We start from the raw sequence: 24,323 nt of genomic DNA on the forward strand, positions 1-24,323 counted from the left end.
TTGTTGTAGCTTTTGGTGTTTGTGACTCGGTGTGTTGTCTGTTGATGGCTGTGACGCGGAGTTGTTTGTAGTTGGTGGTTCGTGTGCCTCGCACCGTTGCTTAAAGCGAGTCTTCTTGTGGTGATGGGGGTTCTAAGAAAAGGAAACGAAACAATAAAAATATATAAGCAGGGCATCAAAGTGTCGTGGAAAGTATTTAAAGGCCGTTTTCTCCAGTAAACTTTAAGGTTTATCTGTCCGAAACCAATTCAATATTCTTTGAAAAACATTTTTCTTTGCGGGCGGACAAACTTCGAAGTTCACTTGAGAAAATGGCAGTAAGTTCAATATCACTTTTGGGCTAATCACTAAGGGGTGGATGTATTTAACTTACCGTTGGTGGATTTGTGGTGTCTAGCACCGATGGTGGTGGTTGTTTCCTTTGCGGACTCCTTCAACAGTAACTATGGGTGAAAATAGGAGGATTAGCGAAATTATGGGTGTTCATGGAAGGTTATGGGCATGGGATTAAGGTAAGGGCTTAAGGTATACCGAAATGGTGGTGGAACTTACCGTTGCTGGTGGTGCTGGATCTGTTGGTGGCAGGAATACTATTTCTCTTTTGGATGCGGCACTTTTCACCGCACCGGCAGCTTACGGTTTCTCACTTTAAAACTTTATCTTTATATAAAATTTTTTTTTTCACTTTCACTGCACTCGCGTTGAGGACACCGTATGCAAAACTTTTTTATAGAAAAGAACGGGATGGTGGCCCTTTTATAGACAATTTTTTCCTGTTGCCACTACCGTTTTCGGTTTTTTGTCAACCCACTTTAGCACAAAGTCACTCAAAATTCCTGGAAGGCTTCAAACATGCTAGCTACAACGTTTGGCTTTATATTCACACATATACACACATAATACGCAGTTGATTTGCAGACAATTAGCATTGTTCTTTACAGAGACAGTGGTGCGCGTGCGTGTAGACGCACAGGGGCGTGGGTTGTTAAAAGGCTGCCGTTACAGGTGCGCATCCGCCGATGATGCCTGCATCATGGAGCGTGTGCGTAAGAAGCCGTGGCCCAACGCAGCCGTGGCCCAACGTGTGGCCTCGACCCACCCCCAATTCCGGGCTTCACAGAGTTGTACCCTTTACGCTCATATTAAGACATATAGACATAGGGACAACTTATATACTATTAAAATAACTGGGTCTTAAAACTACTTATCTAAGGTATCACTGGTAAAGGAAATCTTAATCTATATTGCAGGTTAGCCTAAACCTATATCACAGATTAATCTAAATCTATATCACAGATTAATCTTATTCTATATCACAGATTAATGTTGCTAGGCGATAGTGTCCATCGTCGGTGGTAAAAAAAAGCAAAATTTAAATGTATAAATACTAAAATAATCTCACAAATAAATAAATAAATAAATGAATAAATCAATCAATAAATAAACAAAATGGTTAATAAATACATGGTCAAGTCGGATACTTAGTCAGAGTGTGTTTTTGGTCTAGATCATTTCTACCGTCGTTAACAATAAGTAACATAAAACATTATTTGAGAACAAGCTACACTTTACATTGGTTACAAGGACTACATGGAACATATATCTTAAGCCGCTAAAAGATCCTGTCCGTGGTATACCCCGGTTGCTTTGCCGCTAGTATCTCCTAATTCGTACATCGAGTTGCCAATAAACCCAAGTACAATGCACTTAACTTGCTTTGGTGCAAGTTTTGCGTTGAAATTATGTACTTTTGAACTTTGTTTAAAATTGCGGCGGTATACTGTTTGCCCTACTTTAAAAACAACATCTCTGCTTCTGAGGTCATACGTTTTTTACTTCTTTCGTGTGCCAATTTGAGTTCCTTCATGATCTTTTCCCTGAGTATGTGCATCTTCTATTCTGTTGTCTCTACTTCGACGTCGGTATCTTTCAGGGCACTCAATTTCCTGCATAATTCATATGACGCGCCGTATTGAATCATCGGGATTCCAAACACAGCTGCATATGGCGACGTACTTATTGCCGTATGTACGACACTGCGAATGGCAAATGCTGCGTCGCTTACAGCTCTATCCCAATTCTTTTGGTTTCCTTTACTGTATGACCGGATGATTTGCAACACGGAGCGGTTAACCCTCTCTGCGGCATTCCCTTGTGGCGAGTAAAATGCTGTCTTTATGTGCGTCGTACCATACTTCTTCAAGAAGGAAGTAAATATATCTGACGTAAATTGCTTTCCGTTGTCTGAATGCACATACTCAGGTACACCGAAAATATGGAACACGTCTCTCTCTAAATATTTCACGACTTCGGCAGAGGTGGCTTTTCGCATTGGCTTAAGAAAAACAAATTTTGAAAAATGATCTAAACATACAAACATATAAACGTTACCATCCCAAGTACGTCGGCGAACAGACGTTGAAAAGGGCGTTCGGTGAGGTGCTGCTTTCCCACTGTTGGTTTGTGGAAGGCGTTTTGAGTTTCGTTTCCTTTGCATATTTCACATGCTTTTACATGTGCATGCACATCTGCATCCATACCGGGCCAATAATATCTTTCGTGAATACGTGCTAGGGTCTTGTGGATTCCACCGTGTCCAGCCGAAGGCGATCCATGCGCTGTTTCTACCAAACTCCTTCGCGGCTCAGTTGGAACCCAGAGTTTCCAGGTATGGTCTTCCTGTAGTTCGTCTCCCCTGTTAAATTGTGTTCGTCTGTACACGTAGCCGTCTGAAATGCAAAGTTCCGGTAGTCTGTCTTTATTCTCCGTTATTGTCTTCTGCAACTCTATTGAAAAGTTACTAAACAAGAAGATGTGTTGACTTTGATGGTCAGATCAATATTCTCTTTATTACAAAAATTCTTTCCCTTTTTATAGCTAATTACTTAACCTACACATTTATAAATATCCTAATACTAACAACTAAAAATAAGTACATTTGTATTACTGAACATATATGTAGATTTGTATTGCTATGCATATACGTAGATTTGTATTAATATGCATATATGTAGTATGTACATTTGTATTACTATGCATATATGTAGATTGGTAATGCTATGCATATATGTATATTTGTATTACTATGCATGCATGTAGATTTGTATTAATATGAATGCATGTAGATTTGTATGCAAAGTCAGAAAATCGATATTCATGTGAAATGTGAATATTTGGTTAATTCATATTATTGGTTGTATGTAAATATTTTGGTGACAAACTAACATAAACATAATTTGTGGTGTGTGAACTGACAAGGGATTCATATTCGGCATTCCATTGATGTTAGCTAACCGCTGTGTGAGTTCAAGGTAATTTATGTCTTATGATATTTTAATATGATTATGCTATTAAAATGTATTGGCATAGAAGTTCATGATGCGTAAGGCCGTAAATGTATTGCATAGGTGGGCATGACGCATAATGCTACACCATCCGCCTTAGAAAAAGAGTATTATATAATTGTTTTGTGAACAAGTGTATACGACTCTTTGTTCGCATTTAAATGATTTTGATATTTTACCTTAGCTTGATATTGTAGTGAAAGAGGTTGTGTAATTTGTTTTTAATTTGCTGACCTTGATACTTTTATTATTTTTACATTTTATATATGTTTTTTTTTTCAATATTTTGTACAAATATTTCTTTTTCCAAATTTTAAATTTAACGATTATTTTACGTATAGGAAAAATTTTAAATTTAACAATTATTTTACTTATTCTACTTTTTTATATATTTTATTTATTTTATTTATTTTATAGGCGGATTCTAAATGTGTGCACTCACCTAAAATCCGCTTGTCTTTATTAAATAACCGCGTAAATTGTAATGCTTATTTTACGATTAAGTTTTAAGTGGGGTTAAGCCTTTTCTTATGGACTATTTTTCCTTATCTTTATTGTTCTTATCATTATGTAGTAAATTATGTAAACTATTTTCCTATTCTATCTATTGGGGTTAAAGTGAAGTAAAAATATGACCTTATGAGACCTAGGCTATAAATGATTGTATTTATTTTATTTTATTAAACTAATTCTGTATATTATTCAAGGTAAAAGATTTTTTTTTCACTTGACATTTTTTCTTTTTTCATTCATAATAAGGTAAATCTGTAATAAATTGTATACAATAGAGGGGTTGCTGATGGAAGAGCGGGGTAGCTAAGTATTGACAGTAGTTCTATTAATGGATGAGTGGAAGGTACAGTGGGTGCAAAGAAAAATGTTTCGTATCTTTTAACTGTTATTTTTATATTTTCGATAATTTCCCTATTTTCCAGCAACATCTTTGATCTTATGTGTCATACGATTTCTGCGGCGGCCACCAAAACAGAATCGTCATGACTTTTATGAAGAATTATTTTTATTTCTATACCGGGATTGTCACACGCATAACCTCTTTGGTTAGTGCAATTATTTGATCTTTGAGAACTTGGGTACCAATTATTATTTTATAAATTCGCCTACTGCAGTAAATATTCAATTATTTTCACCAATTTGTCCCTCAGGACAACTGTGTTTTCCTTATAAATTTCAAGTCCTGGATTGCCGGCATTTCTTTTATGCCTGGTCGAATATTGTCCTAAGTCAATAACTTCCTCAACAATCTGGTTGCCTGAAAATTGTCTACGCTACCATTTTTCTATCCTAAGATGAAAATGAGCGCGACTAGTCTATTATTGCAAATTTATATAGCGCTTTAATATTTATCTATATATATATATAGGTTCTCTTTGTGACTTTTTCTTCATGCCTGTTGTTATGGGCTGGTTGTAAAATATTTGTATTTTTTTTTCGTTAGGTTTTGCTTACTTCCACTGTCCTAGAATTTCCTATTGCTTCCTGACCATCTTTGTCAGGAGCAATCGAAGGAATTATGCGAATTTTGGATTTGCTGTTCGTATTAGGCAGAGCTACCTTTACTGTCGATTGTGACATTTTGAGAATTACTATTTGAGATTTTACTTCAATTGTTTATTGCTCTTCCTCAGCTTTGAGTTTGGAAATTTGGGTAGAAGGAAAAAAAAATTTAGATGCGCTGTTGCACGTTATTCATTTGTCTATATTTGATTTTCATATATTTTCTTAGTATTGTGGCCATTGCAATGATCAATAGCCCGACTACACAAATCATTGCGCCTAGACAAACATCTGGAATTTTTGGGCTGATTTTTGTTTCTACCTCGGCTGGTGATTCATATTTTGCTATCCTGTTCTCTGGCGTTTCAGAGTTTCCTTTTCCTACCTCATAGCCAGCTATGGCTTTCATAATGCCTTGGGCTATTTTTGTCCACCAAGCCATGTTCAAATTTTTTGAGAAATGAACTAAATTTAATTTTTAATAAAATTTTTGATTTTATTCTTTATCCTATGCATTCCATTTTACTGTAGTTGACATAAAAGTTTAAGAAAGATTTCGTTGGAAAAATTTGTTTAATTTAAGCATTTTAATGTAAATTTTTTTTTTTTTTTTACACAATATTTTAAAAATAAGTTTTTATGCTATTTTTTCCTGATTTATTTGACATTATAAAGATCTAAGAATAATTTTTTTTTTTTTTTTAAGATTATTTTTCATTATCTAATTAATGTTATAGAAACCACTGTTCAAAATTTTCTAAAATTTCGATTTTCTTAAACAAAAAATTTTCCTAAAGTTAATATGTTTACATTTCTTGTTTTAATAAAATTGAAATCGATTTTTTTTTTTTTGAATTTACTTTAAAGAATTTTGTCTAAAATTAGTTTTTATGCTTCTCTTTTTTTTATTTTTCGGTTTAGTTTGTGTCATTTTCAAAGCGGACATCAAACTTTGAAAAAAAAAATTTGTTTATCCTACCATATTTAAAAAATTCCTAATGGTTTAGGTAAAGGCCGCGCCCAACTTGTTTCTAGATTTTATACTTATACTTTATATTGCTGCCTCAAGCGGTATGCCTCCATTTGTGAAGGTATCTATTTTCTGGTCCCGTTTTGCTGCTAAATCGTATGCCACTTCTTTTATGCTCGCTTGCTGCCAGTTGGTCATCAATACTTAATTTTCTCCTTTTTATTGTATTACCGAATCCTTGCCTCCGTCTGCATTATACTGATCTGGTAGTAATAAATTTGTCCCTTGGTGATTTTTTCTCATTTTGCGATTTGCCAAAAAATTCAAACGAAAAGGCGTTTGTGTTCCTTTTATTGTCCTTTATTCTCCTTTTTAACAAAAACTTTTTAACTGTTTAAAAATGGTTAAGATTCCTTGGCAGTCAGATCTTTTTTTAGCAGTTGTGCTAATTTTTGATCTGTACTGGCAGGATCTTCCTCCAGCAAGATCTAGCTAATTTTGCTTAAGAGCAAATTTTCAGCTAATTTAAGATCAGGCTGGCAGGATCGCCATGAAAAGTTAATAAACAAGAAGATGTGGTGACTTTGATGGTCAGATCAATATTCTCCTTATTACAAAAATTCTTTCCCTTTTTATAGCTAATTACTTAACCTACACATTTATAAATATCCTAATACTAACAACTAAAAATAAGTATAATTTTATTACTGAACATATATGTAGATTTGTATTGCTATGCATATATGTAGATTTGTATTAATATGCATATATGTAGATTTGTATTACTATGCATATATGTAGATTGGTATTGCTATGCATATATGTATATTTGTATTACTATGCATGCATGTAGATTTGTATTAATATGCATGCATGTAGATTTGTATGCAAAGTCAGCAAATCGATATTCATGTGAAATGTGAATATTTGGTTAATTCATATTATTGGTTGTATGTAAATATTTTGGTGACAAACTAACATAAACATAATTTGTGGTGTGTGAACTGACAAGGGATTCATATTCGGCATTCCATTGATGTTAGCTAACCGCTGTGTGAGTTCAAGGTAATTTATGTCTTATGATATTGTATATGATTATGCTATTAAAATGTATTGGCATAGAAGTTCATGATGCGTAAGGCCGTAAATGTATTGCATAGGTGGGCATGACGCATAATGCTACACAGTCGACTTAAAGGCTTCCCGTTTAATGTCGATGTCCAGTCTTCTGTCATTGACGTCGATTTCATCCATGTCCATTCGTGAAAGAGCATCAGACACTACGTATTGGGTCCCCTTACGGTGTTCTATCTTGAAATCGTACGACTGTAGTTTTAGGCTCCATCTAGTCAATCGACCTGAAAGATCATTTTGACCCATGAGCCACTTAAAGCTGGCGTGATCTGTTATCACCGTAAAAGGTAGACCCTCGACGTATGGCCTGAACCTCTTTATGCTGATCATAGCAGCGTAACATTTCAGTTCCGTAATACTGTAATTGCGTTGCGCTTTATTTAGTTTATCTGACACATACGCTATCGGTCGTTCGTTGTTTTCGTCGTCCAGTTGGAATAGTACTCCACCCACCACGTCTGTCGACGCGTCACACTGTATATAAAAATATCTGTTGAAGTCCGGGTGAGTCAGTACTGGTGCCGATATCAGGCTCTGTTTTGGGCTGTTAAACGCCGCCTTTGCATCCTCCGTCATTGAAAACTTCTTTATGTTTTCTTTCGTCAGTCTGTCGTGTAGTGGTGCAGCAATCGTGGCATAGTCCTGTATAAATCGTCTATACCATCACGTCATCCCCAGGAACCTTCTAAGCTGTTTCGGAGTTCGTGGCTCCGGAAAGTCTCGCATCGCCGCTATTTTACTATCATCTGTATGGATGCATACGTCCCGGACCACGTATCCGAGATAGCGCACTTCCTTGTAACAAACTTTGCTCTTCTCAATGTTGATCGTCAATTTCGCATCGCGTAGACATTTAGCCACGACAGATAACAAATATAAATGAGACGAAAAATCTTCTGAACAAACAAGTAAATCGTCTAGATACACAAATACACGAAGCGAAGCAGGTATGACTTTGTCCATTAAACGACACATGCGCTGTGCTGCGTTGCACAGTCCAAAAGGCATTACCGTGAAATGGTGCAAAGGTCTACCAGGCACTGTGAAAGCCGTCTTTTCTCTTGATTTCTTCTCTAATGGTATCTGCCAAAACGCGTCTTTTAAGTCGATGGCAGATATATAGCGGGTATTTTGTAATGGACTTAAAATACCTTCTATGTGCGGGAGTGGGTAGGCGTCTTTTATGGTGCGTTCATTAACTTTTCGGGCATCAAGGCACAGTCTGTTTTTGGTTCCTTTGATCACGAGGGACACAGGTGAGTTCCAGCAGCTGTTGTTCTCTTCTATTACTCTCATCTCTAGCATGCGATCGTGCTCGGTGTATATTAATTTCTGTATTGCGGGTGAAATAGGATAATGCCTTTGCTTCACGGGTAGGTGTTCATCAGTGACTTCAATAATGTGTTCCTCCATGTCGGTTTTTCCCAGTCCCAGAATAGCAAACGACGGAAACTGCATCTTGATGCCCTCTAACGCTTTGTTTTCCTCGGGACTTAGCGTATGTTGCACCGCATCAAAACACAGATCACCCTCGGCAGGTGCAAGTTCTGATACGACAGCACTTTTAGACGCGTCATTTCGTCCCCTACTAACAACACTAATTTCAAAAGCCTGCCAAAAACAACACCTAGGTAGACCTCCTGCTGTACACCAGGGACAATCAAGAACTCCAGATCCCGAGTCATACCATCCCACACAACTGGCAATGTAATAACCCCTTGCATGGTGGTTTCGCCCCCATTAGCCGTTCTTATGTTTTGACCCTTGACTGGCAATATCAAATGCTCCTTACCATTTAAAATTTTAACTGCGTCTTTGCCTAAACAACAAGCTCCTGCACCTGAGTCTAACAAAGCTAATGCCACTTGACATCATATCACAGTCCTTGCAAAAAAATCGATTATCTCCTTTAACTGTCACTATGGTTGCTATTATCTTATTCCTAATCCTCTTAAAATTCTTTTTCTTTTCTCTCATCTTCTGTATTTTGGTGAAATTCCTATTCGTTATTCTATTATTCCGCTTTTATAACTCCTCGCAAAATATGCGCCTACGGGCTTTTTCATACCTTAATTTCCTGATGTGCAAACTATCTTTTTCTATCCTTGGTTTCTTTTCTTTTCCTTCTCTATTCTGTTCTCCTACTATTTCTTCACGTTTCAAAATCTTGATTGCTTCTTCTTCTAATTTATCTCTCGGCTTTCCGGGTGGTCTTTCTTCTGGACAGAGTGCCCGGGCATCTCTTCTAGACCCCGGTTTCTCGCCTCTGGTTTGAACACACGGAAGGACGAGTCACTACCACATACAAAACATTTCATCAGGTGGAAATAGGACTTACATTTACTGTCCTTTGCTGCTTCAGCCGGGTTTCTAATATAGTAGTCCACCGGCATTCCACAAGCAAAGCACAACATAAGGTGAAATGGTGACGAACAAAAATTTTGGTTATGGACACTACTAACACTTTTACTATTATTATTGGACGATTCACACACATTTAGATTGGGGTTGTACGACGAAGGATTGCAGGAAGAAGGGTTGGGTTTCGACAGATCACGCGAAGAGGAGGGACCGGGATTTATTTTCTATTTCTGCCCCTGTTTCACCATAATCGACCCCCACTCCGCTTACTGCTTTAAACCTGGCCCTATTTTCTTTCACGAGCTTCTCTGCTCGCTTGAACTCAGGTTTCAATTCAGCCAGGGTCGTCAACTTGTAGCTAAAAGTTAAATTTGCCAAAAATGGCTTCAGGTTTCCTTTTATTATATTCACCAGCTCTGGCTCTGGAATTCCTATTCTCAGGCGGAAGGTGAGATCATGGATATCGGCATAAAACTCGTCGAAACTCTCTTGCGGGAGTTGCTTCCTCTCCACGATCTCGCGCATCACCTCATAATCGGAGTCTGCCGATTTGAATTGGGCCAAAAGTTCCATTTTTAGGCGAGAGTAGTCGAAGTGTGGATCATCTGCGTTATCCTCCAAGACCTGCCAGTACAATTTGAGCGCCGAGCCAGTCACTAAACAGTGAAAATCTGCAAGTATCTGCTCGTAACCCAACTGGTACTGCAATCTCATCCTCTCCACCCTAAAAACAAAACTTTCGACCGTCATCCCCTTCGGCGATCCATCGAACTTAAGGTTCCACTTATGAAGATCGATCCGCTTTCCGCCGTAATTGTCCCTAAGCCTATCTTCCCGTGGCTGAGTGTTGCCGCTAGTTTCCCTATTTGCCCTCTCGTTGTTGTGTCCCCTGTGTTGAGGTAGATGCTGGAGGAGGTGCTGCTGCTGGTGCTTGCATCGGCTACCCGGTTACTTAAACGCGACACGTCGGCTCTCATTTTACGGAACTCTTCCATTGCCTCTAGTACGATTTGGTTTTGCTGTGAGATCGTTTCCATGATTGCATTCAAATTGTCCATGCGATCTGCAGGCGGTGCGGTGGTTCGTCGTCCCTCCTGCTCTTCATTTCCTGGTGGTCTCCTTGGTCTAGCTCCCCCGAATGCTCCTCCCGCCAGCTGATCCTCTCCCTGTTCGGAAATCTCCAGCATAGACAACTTTCGAGAAAAACTAAGGGATATTTCGGTGTCTTCTACTACTAGCGTGTTGATCACCGCGAACTCTTTCCTCCCCCTGTCAATCTGCTCAAAATTTCCAAAAACTTTGGCAGAACAACGGTTAAGGAAATCGGTGGGCAGGAAGTCTACCGGAATCTCTATACCTGTGTGTATCTGTATGAATACAGACCCAACTCAAGTGCTCTAGAGATGCTTCTAGTGACCGGCCTTCGTCTATTGCTATTAAACATCCCTAATCCTGGCCTTCGTATTTCTTCTTCCTCTTGTTGCCTATCCATGTACAACTGAGATGGGGTACACAAAAGCAATCTAAAGAAAATTTGCCGAGGATGGTCTAAAGCTATTATTTAAACTTTACTTTCAACAAGAAAAACAAAAAAGTTATTAATAGAATTGAAAATTCCCAAACAAAAAATATAATTCTTTATATCAAATGACGAAATTCGCGATGTAATAAACTCCCAAAAATTCAAAAATTAACGCAAAAAAAAAAGGCTGTAAATTAAATCTTATAAAGATTTATATTTGACAGGTGTTATTTATATAAATGTACGTGTGTGTTAAAAAATATGTGTAAATAAAAAAAATTCAAAAATTTACGATAGGAATCAGTTCAATATCAAAATATAAATTGAATTACTATATGTGAAATAATATATGTATGTGTGTTCCGATAAAATTCGAATATAAATATGTATGCGCAAGTGTGTGTGTAGATTTCTTAAACGTATGGACTATTAAAATTTAGCGAGGTTGAAAATTCAGTATCCTCTACAGAATTCAAAACGTGGTAGGAAAAATAAAACAAAAAAAAACTAGATTTATAAAAGAAAGAAAAAAAATAATTAAAATTCAGTACTGGCTCTAAAACTCTATATTTGGTTCGCTTAGTCCTATTGGTATTAGACTCGATTATTATTATTAGGAAATTTTATAAAAAAAAAGTTGTAAAGAGAATTAATGAGGAAATCAAAACTAAATATCCACCTTTAACTCCAATTCGGTGGCTTATAGTTTCCTAGAAATTAACTTATTAGAATAATTTAAAAAAAAGCAGGAAAAGCAAATGCTATAAAAATTCAAATTGTGTTTTTTTTTCAAATTTTGTCTTACCCTAAATGTGATTTGACATTTAACTCAAAAAACTTATATTTCCTTTTTCCCAAAAATTTAAAAGTAAACTTTCTGAATCTTTAATTTAATGCAAACAAATATATAAATTGAATATGTATGTGTTGTTGCGAAGGAATCGAACTTTAAGTCGGTGATGCTTACGTCCGTCTGTTTCCTGTCCAAAGTCATGTCAGCTTATTCCCCTTTAATAACCCTGTTTGGCACATCTCCGGTCGAGCACTTGCTCCAGCCGTGGTTGCAAAACATCATATTTTCTTAATACCCTATTCTACCCCAGTGGACAAAGGCTGCAAACCTCACATGTAGGTGCTGCTGGAACGTCCACATGGTAGCTTGAGCAGCTTTGCCACAAACAAAAAAACGCCTTGAACTGTGCTAGTCTCGACTTCGGATACCACCTTATCAAAACGATGAAGTAGAATAAAGGGAACTTCGAAGTCGGGCTAGCACTACCTCCCGTCTACCTAAATGTCACTTAGGCACAAATCACTTCACCGACTTGAAAAGTGATGCTACCTTCGTAACCCTAACCTGTCCGAGAGAAGGAAAAATATATTGATAAAAAAATTACTATGAAAATGAGAAATATAAAGATAGAAAAAAGTTAATTGAAATACAGATTGAAATTAATGATTGGGTTATATTTTGATAATTTGAAGAAGAAAGCTGAAAGAAATTTTAGTAGAAAGAAATGTGGGAAAAATTAAAAGATGATCGGGCTATTTACGTTGGGCGCCATTGTAATGTAACTGCTTGGTGCGGGCGAGAAGGGTGGCGGATAGGCATGGTGGTAGCCCGGCTGAGGCTCGTCGGCGTTGAGGCGCGGTTCTTGCCACCTTCCTCGACCCACAGTCACAAAAACAAAATTATAATTATCATGCCTAGGTGAGAAAAACATAGGGACCTGTAGAAGATAAGGAGAAAGAAAAGGAGAAGAAAGGAAGCAGGAGAAGACCGTCCGTGTCAGGTGGAGTCATCCCACCCCTCTTGTTCATGAGGCATGAACAACCTTGAACTACACTTTGACTCCTATAACCGAGTGGAGTTCCCTTATCCTGACGTTCGAGTTAAAAATAATCGCGGGGTAAGTGTGAAGTGTACAGTGGAAATATATTGGTCGATATGAAAACAAGTGGTTACCACGAAAAGTGGTTTACCAACGACCAAATTTCTTAGGAAAGAACAAGGAAGGTGCCACGCGTGTTTGAAGCAGATCCTTCTTTTTTCTTATAGAAATGCTTAATTAGGAAAACAAAGTGAAGAAAATTACAAAAGAAGTAAAAGGATATAGAAATTATCAATATATAGTAAAAGAAGATTCATGTGTGCCTACGGATTAATTAGGATGTAAGAAAAAAATACGGAAGGAAAAAAAAATCAAACTCGCAAAAAAAAGAATTCAGAAAAAAAAGCGAATACTAAAATACTTAGTTAAGCAATTATGCAAAAAAAAATCATATATACATAAGTGTGATGAAAAATGTTTGTGAAATAAATAATTGGTAAGTGTGTTATTGGGTGTGTATACAAAAAGGATATGTATGTATAAAAAATAAGGAAATCAAAAAAAATATGTCAAATTCAGCTCAGAAAAATATTTCATACATCGGGATTACAGGGCAATTCAAAAAATTAAAAAAATTTATAATCTAAAAAAATTATTTTGAAACCAAAATAAAAACAAAGAATATTCTCGGCCCCCTTCGTGGTGGTGTGATGCTGTCGTTGTTGCGGCGAATTGGACGAGGTGCTGAGTGTACTCTCTACCTTTTGGGCTCTTCTCACCACAGCCCTACTGATGTAGCAATCCACACCAGCGACCGGCTAAATATAACTCATCGCTATTAGTTAGTTGTTCGTGATATGACGTGATGTGATCTGAGGTGATATTCGTGATGTGATATGTTGCTGTGATTTGATGTGATGTGATGTGATGCCCCCTCTTTGTGTGCGTTTAGAGTTGAGTATTCAAAAATGGTCTTTCACCTGTTAATAGCGTTGGTTGTGTTTGTGCTTACGGTGTATTGATTTTTGGATGCTGGTTTTACTATTTCCGTGTTTGAATGTTTCGTATCAGAAAGTATGTAGAAATGTGGTCGTGGTGTTTCTAAGTGTTGCGTGGTTATTGTTGGTGTGGTTGTTGGTAGTCGCTGGTGTGTTTGTGATCGGTTGGTGTGGTTGCTAGTTGAATGTTTCGTGGTTAAAGTTATGCGTGTATTTCTGAGGTTGTGGTTTCGAATGTGGATCTGTGGTGTAGTAGCTTATCTATGTTTCAGTGGTTGGTTGCAAATGCGTGTGGTTGTGAATATGGATGTATGCAATCTTTTGGTGTGGATGCGATTTTTCTTACTTTTTTTTGTGGTTTGGAAGAATGAGAGTGTTTTATGTAGTACTGGTGGCTTACGTGTTCGGTGTGGTTTGTTGTAGCTTTTGGTGTTTGTGACTCGGTGTGGTGCCTGTTGGTGGCTGTGACGCGGTGTAGTTTGTAGTTGGTGGTTCGTGTGCCTTGCAACGATGCTTTAAGCGAGTCTTCTTGTGGTGATGGGGATTCTAAGAAAAGGAAACCAAACAATAAAAATATATAAGCAGGGCATCAAAGTGTCGTGGGAAGTATTTAAAGGCCGTTTTCTCCAGCAAACTTTAAGGTTTATCTGTCCGAAACCAATTCAATATTCTTTGAAAAACATTTTTCTTTACGGGCGGACAAACTTCAAAGTTCACTTGAGAAAATGGCACTAAGTTCAATATCACTTTTGAGCTAGTCACTAAGGGGTGAAGGTATTTAACTTACCGTTGGTGGATTTGTGGTGTCTAGCACCGACGGTGGTGGTTTGTTTCCTTTGCGGACTCCTACAACAGTAACTATGGGTGAAAAGAGGAGGATTAGCGAAATTATACGAGTGTTAATGGAAGGTTATGGACATTGGAATACGATAAGGGCTTTAGGTATACGGAAATGGTGGTGCTGGATCTTTTGGTGGCAGGAATACTATTTCTCTTTTGGATGCGGCACTTTTCACCGAATCAGTAGCTACGATTTCGCACTTTAAAACTTTATCATTTTATAAAATTTCTCTTTTTTTTAAATTTTTTTTTTTTCACTTTCACTGTACTCGCGTTGAGGACACCGTATTCAAAACTTTTTGATAGAAAAGAACGGGATGCTGGCCCTTTTATAGACAATTTTTTCCTGTTGCCATTACCGTTTTCGGTTTTTTCAACCCACTTTAGCACAAAGTCACTCAAAGTTCCTGGAAGGCTTCAAACATGCTAGCTAAAACGCTTGGCTTTATATTCATACATATACACACATAATACGCTGTTGATTTGCAGACAATTGGCATTGTTCTTTGCAGAGACAGTGGTGCGCGTGCGTGTAGGTGCACAGGGGCGTGGGTTGTTAAAAGGCTGTCGTTACACGATGTATTCACGTTGCATAGCTTTCCACCACTTATGAGAGTACTCACTTGACAAAGCCTCATTCACTGTTTGAGGGATCTGAATATCATCCGCACGTATAAAATTAAGAACATTTTATTGTTTCTTGGGTCTTCCCTTAACCCCACTACGTACGATTTTTGGACGACCGGGCCCTATCTTAGGTTGACAATCTGTGTCACTAACATCACTACTACTCTCGTCGCATTATTCTATCAAACCCAATTTCATTGCCGCTTTCACGTATTTGCTCATTTTCTACGCAATCTAAATTTTCAGTGCCTTTAAATGCATCCATATTCAAATTATTTTTATTACTTTGAGGTGTGTCGACAATCAAACTATTTTCATTAACTTTCGGTGTATCGATGTTCATGCTATTTGCACCAGATGGGAGAGTTACAATTTCCAAATCAAAGTTTTCCCTTGCATCAGCGTTTTCTATAAAATACACATCTCGGCTAATAATTACTTTAAACATAGATTTTTCAAACAAACGATAGGCTTTGGAATTATCTGAATACCCTACCAATATATATTCTTTACATCTTGCTTTGAACTTGCTATGTTGTGTTTTGTGTAGTGCTATAGCTACAGAGCCAAATATTTTAAGGTGTGATAAATTTGGTTTTCTTTTAAACCATAATTCGTACGGAGTTTTTTCATCTAATGCCTTTTTTGGCGACCTATTACGCAAGTAAGCGGCAGTATTTATTGCTTCTGCCCATAATGTTTCATTAAAATTAGCACCGATCATCATGCATATTGCCATTTCCAAGAGTGTGCGGTTGAATCGTTCAGCCACGCCATTTTGTTGTGGCGTATGCGGAACAGTAAGCTGTCTTTTGATTCCGAGTTTCTGTAAGTATTCATCAAAAGCTTTAATTACAAACTCAGTACCATTATCACTGCGAATAATCTTTATTTTCGTTCCCGTTTGTCGCTCAACAAAACATTGAAACATTTTAAATTTTTCAAAGTCTTCATCTTTACTTTTGACAAAGTATACAAAAACAAACCTTGACCAGTCGGTCGTCAATAAATGTCAAAAAGTAACGAGCGCCACCATTTTATATTTTACTCACCGGACCACACAGATCAGTATGGACAATTTCCAATGCTCCTGTTGCCCTATTTGTCGCACTCGAAAAGGGCTTTACACAGTATTTGCTCTTTAAACAAATATCGCAATCTAAACGTTCAACCACTTTGGCTTCCATTCCAAGTGCCATTCCTTTTTCCACCAAATGTTTAAGGCTGCCAAAATTTAAATGGCCATACCGCTTATGCCATTTCATGGCTTCGACATTAGAACTGTTCACAATAAATAAATTATTACCTTCTGTTTCATATAAAAATAGATCATTTACTGTTTTCGCTTTTAGTATAATTTGTCCGTTTGTGTTTATTATATTGACAAAATCGCTTGCAAATGTGACTGCAAAATTATTTTGCACTGCTTTTCCAACAGAAATGAATTGCATTGAATTCCAGGCACATAGAGAACATGTTTGAGAGTTACTTCAAAATATTGTGTTTTTAACTTGACTTCGCCTATGCCTTCTGCTCTAATTGTATGATCTCCAGCAAGTGTGATAACTTCACTCCATTTTTGGAAAGTTGTAAACGCGTTTCTATTGCAGCATAAAGCTGTATTCATTGGTGCCATTTGTCGTATCGCTGTAGTCGTATCCCTTACGTAATCAGCTGTTTATTGTTACGGCGGTAAACCAAAAACCAATTAGTTGGCTACGATAAGGTTATGACCTTTGCGGCACCAATAACCGATTGCATTGATTCTCGTAAGATTGGTCGAATCTGCTGTTATAAGGTTACCGATACGGTTACCGATAAAGCACCAATGTCTGCAGCTTAAATGAGATGATGTCTGCTGTCAACGCACCAAATGTTGGATCGCAACATGTTTGAGCTCGATGCTTTGGCCACGGAGAACAGAAACGGTATAATATAGAGACATTGCATGGACGAAAAATCGTGTGAGGCAAGCTTCACAAAATTCTAGTAGGTCACATTCACCACTTACCACAGCAGAATTTGTTAAATTACCACTGTCTGTATTTGTTATTTAATAATTATTTGTGCACTTTTTATTCAGCTAATGTGTTCAGAATTTTAACATTTACTCACTAAAACTCAAATCAGTGTATTTCTATGCTTAAATTATGTTAAAAATTGTGTTAAAGTTTATGGTGTGGTGAAAGTGACCTACTAGAATTTTGTTACGCTCCGCTGCTTTCCACCGAAGTTCGCGCATGCAATATCTTTATATTCAAAAATTTTTTGCGGAGAATGACACTTGCTTTTGATCTGCTTTTGATTCCCTGTCTTTGCATTGAGCCGCGTAATGACCTCAACGGCCGCAATTATAACACTTGTAGGATTTTTTTATGCTAGCATATTGTTTGTTGTTATTGTTCTTTTTTAAAGTTCTTTTTCCGTTGTCCGCTCGCGCCGTATATACTTCAACCTTGCTGTCAGGTGATTCTTCTTTTCGTGTGATTTTTCTACGTTCGCCTTCTTCAGTCAATTTTATTTTTAATGCAGCGAGTTTAGGTAAATCGTCATTGCATGCACTCGGTGTCGTTCATTCTCATAGCGATTAGTTATTTAAAAAGGTGACCTTTGCGAATTGGGCCTTTTGGACGAAGTAGTGTAATATCTGCGAAATTCAATTAAAAACAAAAGAATTTGGATGTGCGCTAAAGTGCAGCGCTAAAATCATACTGTGCTTTATTACTGAATACTTTCTCTTTTATAGAAAAATTACTTACAATACTATTACAATATTTACATACAATACTTACAAACTAAAAATAAGTACATTCTATTTCTATATACCTAGTCAGCAGAATATTCTTATTACCTAACTATGTAATAATGGTTGGTCAGTCGCACCGACGCTGTCGGTCAGGCATGCTGATCGATACGTGAGTTAGTGAGTGTGGCGCTTATGGGTTAAACAACTGTAAATGGATACGGCTCCCCGCTGGGAACTTATCTATGCCGCTATGACTATGTAGCTATGAGTTATTCGTGTGTGGTCGAAAGTGAAATTCATTTGCTTGTGCATTACAAGCTGGACTTATTCTGGCCATTACATAAATACAAATATCTTGTATTGTGGTAATGCCACACCATCCACCTTTAAGAAGGGCCACATACGCTTGAGAGCATTTTTGTGTGATCCCTAAAGTAAATTAATGACCAATTTAGGGTTTACAAAATTTTAATTGCTTTTAATTTTGTATTGTAATTTATTGTATGGCGGTGACTTGATATTGAGGGTGAAGAGTTTGTTTATTTATTTTTATATCCGTTTACATTTGCTTGACATGTGTGATTTTTGCTGACATTTTTTTTATTGCTCTTTGCTTGTACGTTTTTCTTTGTATTAATTTTTTATGGTTGAGTGCTTATGATTATGAATAATGTTTTGCATCAAGTGTTATTGACATTTGTTTTTACATATCAGAATTTTAAGTGTGTCGACCCACTTAAAATCTGTTTATGTTTACAAATTTTTTATGAAGAACAGTCACTTGATGCCAACATGGGTTAGTATTTATTATTTCTTTTGTTTATTTACATTTTCTTTCTTACGTATCTATGGTGTTGAGTAAATTGGAATGCTTATAGTACGATTGTTTTGATATTTTTTTTTTTCAAATCATATGGGTTACTAGAAAATGTTCTATACTGGTTTAAACCTATTTTTATGGATTACTATTTCATTTATTTTGTTTGTAGTATCGCTATTTCCTATCCTATTAGGTATTAACGTATAATTATTATTTCTATCGATACTGTTTACTTTATGATTTCCTTTGTATCTATTATCTAGCTTATGAGGTGCTTCTTCTCTAACTAACACTAGGTCGCCTATTTTTATTTCCTTACTGGCGCTACTTTTATCATAATTAAATTTTTTTTTCTTAAGCTTCTTTCACTAATTTTCTAGCTATTTGTTGTGCTATTTGAAGTCTATATTTAAATTCTTTGTCATAAGATTCGTGGTTATACAATGGGCATATTTTATTTTCGTCTAGAAATTCGTAGGTCGGGGGCCTTTTCGCGAATATAAGCTCTTAAGGACAATACCCGTGTACGGTCGATGGGTTCGTATTGTAACAGTACGCGAAATACCTGAGGTATTCATCCCAATCATCTTTGTCACTGGATATGTATGAACGTAAGTATTCATTAATGTTCTGTGACTACGTTCTACAGTGCCCAAAATTTGATGATGGTATGGTGTTGAGACTTTATGCTTAGTTTTTAGCATATAAGCTATTTTTGTATTCGGTTCCCATGTTTGTTAGGATTGTTTTCATGCAACCATAAGTCAGAATGAAGTGCTCGAATACAGCTTTGGCAACATTTATCGCATGCTTGTTCGGGACTGGGATTGCTACCAAGAATTTGGTTAGATCGCATATAATAGTAACTGCGTGTTCGTTTCCATTTATCGATTTCGGTAATGGTCCGACCGTATCGATGTGTACTATATCAAAAGCCTTCGGAGGTGTCTCCGTTATTGTCATTGGTTCCTTTATATACTTACTGACCTTATTATTCTTGCAGTGGTTGCAGTTATTTATGTATTTCTTTATGTGACCTCGCATATTTTTCCAGCTATAGCTTTGTTTGATTTTCTTTATCATGGGATTTATTCCTGAGTGGCCACCACTAATAGGATCGTCATGATATTTCTGCAGAATTTCTTAAATTTTCCCGGGATTAGTCACGTACATAACCTCTGGGGTTAGTGCAATTGTTAGTTTTTTGAGAACCCTGTTTCCTGTTTCAATAAATTTGCCTACTCGAGTATAATTACTTTCAAAGAATTTGCCCCTAAGGACAACTGTATTTTTTCAAGTCATAAACTGGCGGCTTCTTTTTCAAGCCTGATAAAGAATTGTCCTAAATCAATTTTATCATCTACAATTAGGTTGCTTGTATTTATAGTGGTACAAATTTTCTTTCCCTTCTTGAAATATAATTTCGGAGGATTGAAAACGAGCCTGACATGTCTTATTACTTCAAATTTATTTAGCGCTTCATATATTTTGGGGTTCTCGTTTTACTTCTTTAATTTGAACATTATTTTTGATAATTTTAGCTGCTGATATAGTTGTGACTTTCATTATTTTGCAGGCTGCCACTGACATTTCTTTTAAATTTGTTATGTTAATGCGAGACAATGCGTCCGCGACGTGGTTTTCTTTTCCGGCAATGTACTACACTTCAAAATCATATTCTTCTAAATCGAGTCTTACTCGTGTTAACTTAGATGAAGGACTCTTCATCGAGAAAAGGTATGTTAAAGGGCGATGGTCGGTTTTAATTAGGAATTTTCTGCCATAGACATATGGTCTGAAGAAGGTTATGGGCTAATGGATTGCTTCTAGTACTTTTTCTATTGTAGCTTTGTTTGTTTCACCTTTTGTGAAGGATCCAGAAGCGTAAGGAATTGGTAACTGTTTGCCATCGTGTTCTTGGCTAAGGACTACTCCGAAAGCATACCCACTAGAGTCCGTTGTTATGCGGAATTCTTTATTGAAGTCGGGGTATTGCAAAAGTTTTGGGCTAATTAATGCTTCCTTTAAGTAGACAAAAGCTTTTTGACATTCTTCTGACCAGTCGAAGGAAACATTCTTTTTACAAAGCCTAGTTAATTTTCTTGAGTATTCTGCGAAATTCGGTACAAATCTTCTGTAATAATTGCAGAACGCTACGAATCCTTTAACTTCATTTGCTGTTTTTGGTGTTGGGTAGTTTTGAACTATTTCAAATTTGCTTGGGTTGAGTAGTATTCCCTCGCTTGTGCATTTATGTCCTAAATAAGTTACCTCTTGGTGAAAAATAGACATTTATCTGGATGTAATTTTAAGTTGTATTTCCTACAAGTGGAGAAACATCTCTTAAATATTTCAGCATGTGTTTTTCTGAACACCCTAGTACAACTAAATCATCCATATAGAGAAATGCTTGGGATGGTTTGAAGCATGCAAATGCCAGTGTAATCATTCTTTGGAATGAGTTTGGTGCTATTTTTAATCCATAGGGTAGTCTTTTGAATCTATAGGTGCCATTTTCCGCTGTGAATGAAGTTATATCTATGGAATCTGGGTGTAATTCTATTTGATGAAAACCTGACATAAGATCTAGACATGAAAAATATTTTGCTCCTCCAAGTTGGTCTAAAATATCACCAATTCTTGGAAGTGGGAATTTATCCGCTCCTAATTTTTTGTTTTCTTAGTCAACTACCAGTCTCCATCTTTTTTCTGTATTGTCTGGTAGTGATTTTTAGGCACCAGTAAAATTGGACTGTTGTACTCTGTTATTGAGGTTTCTATAATGTCATCTTCGATCAATTTGTTTGCTTATTTCCGCTTTTTGTGTCTCGGGCAATCTATATTTTTTTATGTAAACTGATGTGTCTTCTTTCATGTGTAGTTTTTGCTTGTAAAAATTATTAGAGGAAATGGGTTCTGTTTCTAGTGCAAATATGTCTATGAATTCTGTGCATAATGAAGTTAATTGGGAATTGGCAAATTTTGGGAAATTTTTAGTTAATCTTTTTAATTTTCTTGTGTAATTACTCTGTTTATTGTGTGTGCTTGTTTTAATTAAAGTGTAGTCATTAAAATTTTCAGTATTTATTTTGTAATTTTTAATGGTTTTGTTTTTATGTGTGTGTTAATAATTCTGAAAGTTTGATCTTTATTTGTGATTGTGTTCGCTATAAAGATGCCTTCAGATAATTGTTGATGGAGTATGAAGATGTTTTTATTATCAGTGTTTACTGTTACTTGTCTAATGACTTCATATCTAGCAGGGATCGTAATTGTGTTAGAAGAAGGGTAATTTATTAGATATATTGTGATTGTTTGGGGAAGATCATATGTGGTCTTAGAATTAATTTATCCTCTGTTTTGCCATAATCTAGAATACAATTATATTTCTTTATAAAGTCCAACGACGTGAAATTTATGGTAAATTAGAAGGTCATCACCTTTTAAATCAGCTTTAACTGTGCCCAGTGTACTGGTTATACCTTGACCAATGCCCTTTAAGTTTGTTATTTTTTCTGTATTTATTTTTGCGTGATTAATTATTTGATTCTTTTTAATTATGCAGATACCTGCTCCTGTGTCTACTAAGAAATTTGAAATTGAGTTATTTAATGATGTTTTTTGTAGATATATAACTATTTAAGTGTAGATTTAGTACACATATTTTTCTATCTACTGATTTTGAAGTGGAGTTTCATGGTTTTCCTGCTGGTTACAACTGCGTACATTACGTGTCTAATTGCGTGTCTGATTGTAGGGTCTATTATTATTTTAGTTTTGCGAGCCTCCTTTGAAATTATTATTATTGTTGTTTACTCTAAAGTTGTTGTTGTATCTTGGCTGGGGTCTAAATCTCCTACCTCGGTAACCTCCATAGTTGTTACTTTGATAACCTCCACGGAAATTACTCCGGTATTGAATTTGTTGACGAATGTTTAAAATAGTATTTGAGCTGCCTGTAATTTCTTTACAGCTATTTGTAAATTTGGAAATTGCATCGTTCATTGTTGTGAACGTTCCTGCTTGCATTATCATTTTTACTTTATCATTCGAGCAGTTTTTACACATAGCCTTTACTGCTGCTTGTGTCGAATATCTCGTTGATAAGTCTGGATTAAGTCCGTCCGAGATATAAGCTCCTTCTAATGATCTAGTAATTTTCTTTATTTCTGCAGTATACTGGTTTGCAGTTTTGCTGCCCTGTTGGATATTAAAGAGGTTTGCTGTCATAACCTCCGCTGAATCGCCTTTTATTGCCGTTCTCAATTTTAATTTTATTTGTGCATTTGTAGTTTCGGTGCCAATTCTTGCAGTGCCTTTTAGCTTGGTCTTTATCATGGTTATCGCTAAGGCTTCCTGATTATCCTTAATTTGGTCGAGAATATCAAGGGCATCTAAGAAACTGTGCAAACTTTCAAACTTGCCATTAAACTCTGGTAGCACTGATGAGGCAGTTTTGATAAATTCTACTACTGTTTGTGCCATTGTGACGTTTATGAGTGGGATATGTAGTAGTTTATGTTCTTCCACTGATGAAGTTTGACTCAATGCTGGTGAAGGGATGCGGTTTCGTGAAGGTTCGGTTAGAACTGAGCTAAAATAAACTTGGAGATTTTCCTCTATCGTAGTTGGTATGGGTATTTCTATGTTGTATCATGCTAATGAGGATACTAATGTGTCGCGTACGTGGGAAAATAATTGGTAAGCTTCGTTTTGGTGTTCTTTAGTGAGTATAATATTTACCGTATTGATTACTTGTCCTATATTATTTAAGGCTTCTACGATTGTGTTTAAATGTTTAACTATAATTTCTGGCTTTATCGTGGTGTTTTTATTAATGCATTTGTATGCCTTTTCCGTTTTAATTTTTTATTCTGATAATTTGTCGTAAATTTCTTGCCATTTATTCATTTTATTTAAATGCGTTGTTGTATATTATTTGATTGTCTCAATTTACTTTTTATGTAATTTTTTATTAAAATTGCAAGTGTGACAATCAAGAATGTAATTACGCATGCAAAAATAGTTAACCATTTATCTGGGTTTTCTCCTTTATTTTCTACACTTAATTTTGTTTCATATTTGATTAATTTATCTGCAGGACTTTTCTCGGTATTTTCCTTACCAAATTCATAGCCGGCTATTGCTATCATTATGCCTTGTGCTATTTTAGTCCACCAGGACATTTGGACATTGGACAACATTTTTTTTATATTTTTTTTTTTTTTTATTTTAGTTTATTTTCCTTAATTCTTGGATTTTTTCTTTTAATTTAATCCTATCTGCTGTATTTGTTGTAACATTTAGAATTTTGTAAGTTTCAGCTATTTCTTTTCTTTTCTTAAATGTTCTACTTCCCCGCTTTCTTCTTTGGATTTTCGGGGCAGGTACTTTTGGTATTGCTTCTGTTTTATGCAATTTATTCCTTCGCCGATACTCTTCTATAGTGATCGGTTTCGGACCTTGCTTGCTTATCGGCTTTATTTTTTTTAATTTTTTCTGAAATTTTTATCAAATCTTTGATTATGTTTTCACATTTCTCAAAAATTCTATTGAATTCCTCCTCTTTTGTTATTTCGTTCATAACCAAGGAATAACTGAAACTTATATATGT

The 24,323-nt window shown here is 36.2% G+C and overlaps 1 protein-coding gene across 2 annotated transcripts in view; it reads right to left on the reverse strand.

Annotated features, from left to right (window-relative positions):
* The window catches only part of Tdg (Thymine DNA glycosylase), a 300,877-nt gene that overhangs the window by 38,641 nt on the left and 237,913 nt on the right, over positions 1-24,323 (reverse strand). The window lies entirely within an intron of this gene.

The sequence above is a fragment of the Eurosta solidaginis genome, chromosome X (assembly GCF_040869045.1).
Source record: "Eurosta solidaginis isolate ZX-2024a chromosome X, ASM4086904v1, whole genome shotgun sequence".
Classification (NCBI taxonomy): domain Eukaryota; kingdom Metazoa; phylum Arthropoda; class Insecta; order Diptera; family Tephritidae; genus Eurosta; species Eurosta solidaginis.